Below are 6,111 nucleotides of genomic sequence, written 5' to 3' on the forward strand. Positions count from 1 at the left end.
ATAGATGTAAAAGTTCTTAACAAAATACTACCAAACTGAACTCAATAGTATATTAAAGGGATTGTACACTGTAGCCAAATGGGATTTATCTCAGGAATTCAAGGATCATCCAATGTATGAAAATCAATCAATGTATCACATTACATTAATAGTAGAAAGAGTAGGGGAAAAGCACGTGATAATCTTAATTGATACAAAAAAGACATTTGACAATATCCAATGCTCTTTTATCATTAAAAAAACTCTCAGGAAACCAGGAATATAAGTAAACTTTCTGAACACAATAAAGGGAATTTATTTAAAGAAAAAAAACCTCTCAGCTAACATTAAACTCAATGGTTAAAGACTAAAAGCTTTGCCCCTAATTAGAAACATAACAAGGATACCCACATTGACTAATGCTGTTCAACGTTGTACTGGAAGTTCTAGCCAGAGCAATTAGGCAAAGAAAAGAAAGAAAAGCCATTTATGTTGAAAAGAAGGAAGTAAAACTATCTCTATTTACATATGACATGGTCCTATATGTAAGAAATCCCAAATAATCCACAATAAAGCTACTAAAGCTAATAAATGAATTCAACAAAGTTGTAGGGTACAAGATCATTACACAAATATTAGTTGTGTTGCTGTACATTTGCAATAAAGAACCCAAAAAAGAAAATGAAGAAAACAATTCCATTGAAATCGTATGTGAAAAGATAAAATAGCTAGGAATAAATTTGACCAAGGAGATATACACTGAAAACTACAAAATATTGCTCAAATAACCTAAAGGAGCCCTGAATAAATACAAAGACATCCTGTATTCATGAGTAGGAAGACTTAATATTATTAAGATGTCAATACTTCCTAAAGCTATCTACAGATTCAATGCAATTTCTACATGAAAATTCCAACAGTCTTATTACAGAAATGGAAAAGTCAAATTCAAATTTATATAGAGTTGAAATGGACCCCAGTGGTTATTTGGGGCCCATTTCAACTTCATATAAATCTTGAAACAATCTTGAGACATAAGAACAAAGTTTTACATTACATATGGTTTTTCACTACAATACAAAACTTCAACTTTTTTTTGAGCAAAAATCTCAAACATTTAACCAAAGAAAACAAAAGAATGGCCACTAAGCACATGAAAAGATGTTCAACATCATGTATCATCAGATAAATGCAACACAAAGCTATAATGTGAAATCATTCCATAACCACTTGAAGACTAAAATCAAAGTCTGACAACACCAAATACTGACGAGGATGCATAGCTATTAAAACTTCCAAACATTATTGGTGGGAATGTGGAAAGGTACAACCACTTTGATGAACTATTTTCCAGATTCTTATAACATTAAACATACATCTATCCCATGACTTAGCAATTCCACTCCTATAAACATACCAGAGAGAGGCAGGCATGTCTTCAGAATACGACTTTTACAACAATGTCATTTCATTGACCTGATGTCCTTTGATGAAAAAAGTTAATTTTGATAATGTCCAATTTATCTACATTTCTTCTTTTGTTGCTCATGTTTTGGTGTCATATCTTAGAATGTATTGCCAAATTCAAGGTCATGAAGGTTGATGGATAAAATAATAAAGGTTGTGAAGCTTGATGAGAAAACTAGATGAATTTGGCCTTGCAAATTTGTACATACACTTTAATAACAAAGAATGTGACTTTAAATTTTTTGAAGATGCTCAGGAACATGGCTTGAACTATTGAGACTTTGTAGTTGCCTTTGAAAATCTATTGGATAGTATTCCATGGTGTATATGTGCCACATTTTCTTAATCCAGTCTATCACTGATGGACATTTGGGCTGACTCTAAGCAGCCATAAAAAAGGATGAGTTTGTGTCCTTTGTAGGGACATGGATGCAGCTGGAAACCATCATTCTCAGCAAACTATCACAAGAACAGAAAACCAAACACCGCATGTTCTCACTCAGGTGGGAACTGAACAATGAGATCACTTGAACACAGGAAGGGGAACATCACACACCGGGGCCTATTGTGGAGAGTGGGGAGCGGGGAAGGATGGCATTGGGAGTTATACCTGATGTAAATGACAAGTTGATGGGTGCAGCACACCAACATGGCACATGTATACATATGTAACAAACCTGCATGTTGTGCACATGTACCCTAGAAGTTAAAGTATAATTAAAAAAATAAAAGAAAGAAAATCTATTGGAACCATAGATAATTGTTTCAAATGGACTATATGTACATTTTATTTTTACTATCAAGCTTATCATATTGAGTTTAAATTTTAAAAATTAATGCAAAGGACCACCAGAAAGTCTTTCCTTTTATAGAACACTGCTTCTCATTCACATCTTCCAATGAAGTGCTGATTATTGTTTTAAATTCTTCTTGATATTAGATTATTTAGGAAAGATGATGGTGAAAAGGGGAAAGGTGAAGAAAATACTCATTTGGCTTTCTTGAAAATCTGTGTTGGGTCATTGCCTCTATGATGATGTGGTTTAGTTGCCACATAAAAAAAGACCTGGAGCTGGGGCCATTATATTCTGCTATACTACTAACTTGTTGGTTAATGAAGCAAATAAGACAATCTCTTATCCAAACTTATTACCTCCAGTTATGAATAAATCCAGTTTCTTTGGGAATGAGGCTGGATAATCTCTGAGTCCACACTCTAATCTGTGAAACCTAAGTATTTATTTAGGAAAATTTTTATTTCTATCCCAGAATTAGGGAACCAAACTTCTTCAGATAATTATTAATGCCTATATGTCTCAACTTTTGCTAGACATTTTAAACTGGTGAAAAAAATCCATAAAAATTATATTAAGATCCCAACCCTCATTAGTTTACAATCTAGCTTGGGCTAGACATGTAATATGAAGTGGTAAGGAGGATAAACAAGTGGTAAAACAAGATACGCAAATATTAAACAGTTAACAGTGTATAACTAGATATAATTAAATGAAAAAATATAGCAGCCAGACAATAAAGCGCTATAAGAAGTGAGGAAGAGAAGAGATCACTGTGAGTTAGAAATACATTTTCTCCCTTAATGAAAGCAGTGTTTTGGTGAGTGTGTGTGTGGGTGGAGATGGGGTAAGAGGACACTGCAGTGCTCTTTTTTCTTATTGATTACTTACAATAGCCAATAGTATCATTCTCATTTAGTAAGTGAGGAAGCTCACTCAGGTTAAATGACTTACCTAAGAGCACAAAACTTGTAAGAGTAAAATAAGGATTTTAACATAGGTCTACTTGATTGCAAAATTTTAACCCTTATATATGGTCCTTTGAATTCTCCCAATCCAGATATCTGGGGCCTGTGGTATTTTGCACTCTGAGTGATAATTTAGAAATAGTGTCAAGAAAATCCAAGGCACATGTAACTATCAGGAGTTATTCAAGGATACAAGGCCAATACATTACTCTATTTGCAGAAAACCTGGTGGTTGTATTGGTTTTTGGATAACTAATGAGAAAACCTTTTTCTTTTTTTCTCTCTGTGTAATCTCCCAGGCAGTTAATGACATGAGCACCTGCCCCACTCCTCAGGTCACAGGGCCTCAGGTAAATTCAGACTTTGTAGTTGCCTTTGAAAATGTTCTCTTTAGGCATGGACTAAAGAGGATGAGCTCTGGTATGTGCCAAATCATCACACTATTTAAATCAGTGAAAATTTATCAGGCATCTACTCTATATTCCCTCTACATCCCCTTGGTATCTTGTACAGTGTCTGAAACAACAATAATTCATTGGTATGTTGAAGCTAACTTAATCTCATGAGTCAATTGCTAAGTTTTCAAGTTTTGTGAGCTGGTTAAACACAATCACTATAAAAAATTAAATTATTTAAACTTATAAATAAGTTATATTTAAAAAAATTTAAAAATCATTTCCTAATCATTTTTCTAGATTTTACTATTATCTGTGTTCTTGAGGTTATTTATAGCTATTGAATCTCTATAGTGAAAATAGAAGTGTGCTACTATGCGTCTCTTCCCAATGTTGTATTGAGTGACATTATGTCAATAGTTTAAAATCAGCCAGGGTGGGAGTGTTTACACCATGGAAATAGGCAAACACAACAAATTAGGGTGTGATTTATTGATTTTTGACTGTCCAGATTTAAGAAAGTAATGAAGAAAATGTTATGATGCAGATTAACCTTGAAATTATGTCATGTCTGTAACTGATACATTGTAAATAGCACAAAAGATTGAGAAAATATTATTCTAAACTATTACCCAAATCAGCAAAGAAGTCATTCATATCATTGAAAAATAAGTTCTCACATACATCTACCTTGTTTCATGTTTTTTTTGCTTACTAACACAAAATAGCAAATGTCAGAAAGACACTTGGTCTGATCTAGCAATCCTACTTCTGGAAATAAACCCAAAGGAAATGAAATTAGTTTGTCAAAGAGGTATGTGCACTCCTGCATTCCTTGCAGCATTATTCACAATAGCCAAGATACAGAATCAACTTGTGTCCATCATCGAATAAATGGATGAATAAAATGTGGCATACATACACAGTGGAACACTATTCAGCCTTAAGAAAAAAGGAAATCTGGTCATTTGTGACAACACGGATGCATCTGAAGGACATTAGGTTAAGTGAAATAAGTCAAGCACAGAAACACAGATACCATATGATTGTACTTACATGTAGAATTTTAAAAAGTTGAACTCATAACAGTAGAGAGTAGAATAGTGGTCACCGGGGTTTGAGGATAGGAGGTGGAGATTCTAGAGATGTTGGTCAAAGGATACAAAATTCAAGTGAAACAGGCAGAATAAGTTTATGAAATCTATTGTACAACATAGTAACTATAGTTAATAGTAATGTGTTGTATTCTTGCAAATTGCTAAGAAACTAAACTTTGTTCTCACAAAAAGCAAAAAAAAAAAAAATAGAAATAACACTTGTTTGTCAATTGCAAGTGTAGTTTGGTTATGGATACAAACTACAAAAATCAAAGTTTGGCAAAAATCAAAGTACTTTTGAGAATAGGCAATATGAAATTCGTAATAAAGTTGTGTATTTTATTGTTTGTAGATTATTTGTCATATACTCTATACATCAGTAAAATTTATAATAAACTTATATGTATATATACAAGTGTGTATATATAAGCACATATCTCTCTATATATCTTTATCTATTTATAGATATATAGCTATTTTTTATATGTATAGATAGACATACATTTTTTTCCTCCAGAGAGACAGTTGTTCATTACTTATTAGCACACTATTAGGTAAAACCCAATCTTAACACTCAAAACAGATGTAAGGTAAGGGCATAAAACTGTATGTCATATTAAAGAAACCAATGTTTTGAGGTTCCAATGAGAGAGAGAAACATCCAACTGAAAGAATCAAGACCGATATAAATACATGAAGAGAATGGCCTTTTGGATTGATTTTTTAAGGACAGGCCAGAATTTATAGGCAGAGTCCAAACACAGAGGACTTGAGCAAAGCTGCCAGGGCAAGAAGTAGTAGGATTTCTGTATCAGTAAGGGTTCTTTTGTTGCAAGAACAGAAACTGATTTTGCACAATTTAAGTGTACAGAAATGGATCAGGCAGAGAATCTCTGGGAAGGCTGAAGGGCCAAGCTAAGAGGCAACGGCAAATCATACTACAAACAGCCTCAGCACATTTGGCATGGCAAAATATATATGGCTGCAGCAGGCACAATTGCCACTGCTATCCTCAAAACCAGATCTTGTATATAACCCATGGCTCTCAGAGAAAGTTTTTTCCAACTCTTTCTCCTTTTGAAGTCCAGAGTGAGTCTCAGATTAGTGGAATCTGAGTCATAGGCCATACTGTGGTATCAGTGTGAACTGGGAAATAAAGTCAATTTCAACTTCAATATATAAAAATAGATTATATTTCCCATACAGATTCTTAGGGTGGGAAGTTCACCCAGCATAGGAAGTATTTTCAGATACAGCAAATTAATTGAGTAAACATTTATTAAATACGTATTATTTGCTAGGCAATGTGCTACATACTGGTGATTCCAATGAATGAGGCAGCTTGTGAATTCAAGGTGCTCACTTTTAGAAACAGAGATAGACACATGTATAAATAACTAGAATACAATAT

Source organism: Colobus angolensis, unplaced genomic scaffold (genome assembly GCF_000951035.1).
Source record: "Colobus angolensis palliatus isolate OR3802 unplaced genomic scaffold, Cang.pa_1.0 Scaffold7, whole genome shotgun sequence".
Classification (NCBI taxonomy): Eukaryota; Metazoa; Chordata; class Mammalia; order Primates; family Cercopithecidae; genus Colobus; species Colobus angolensis.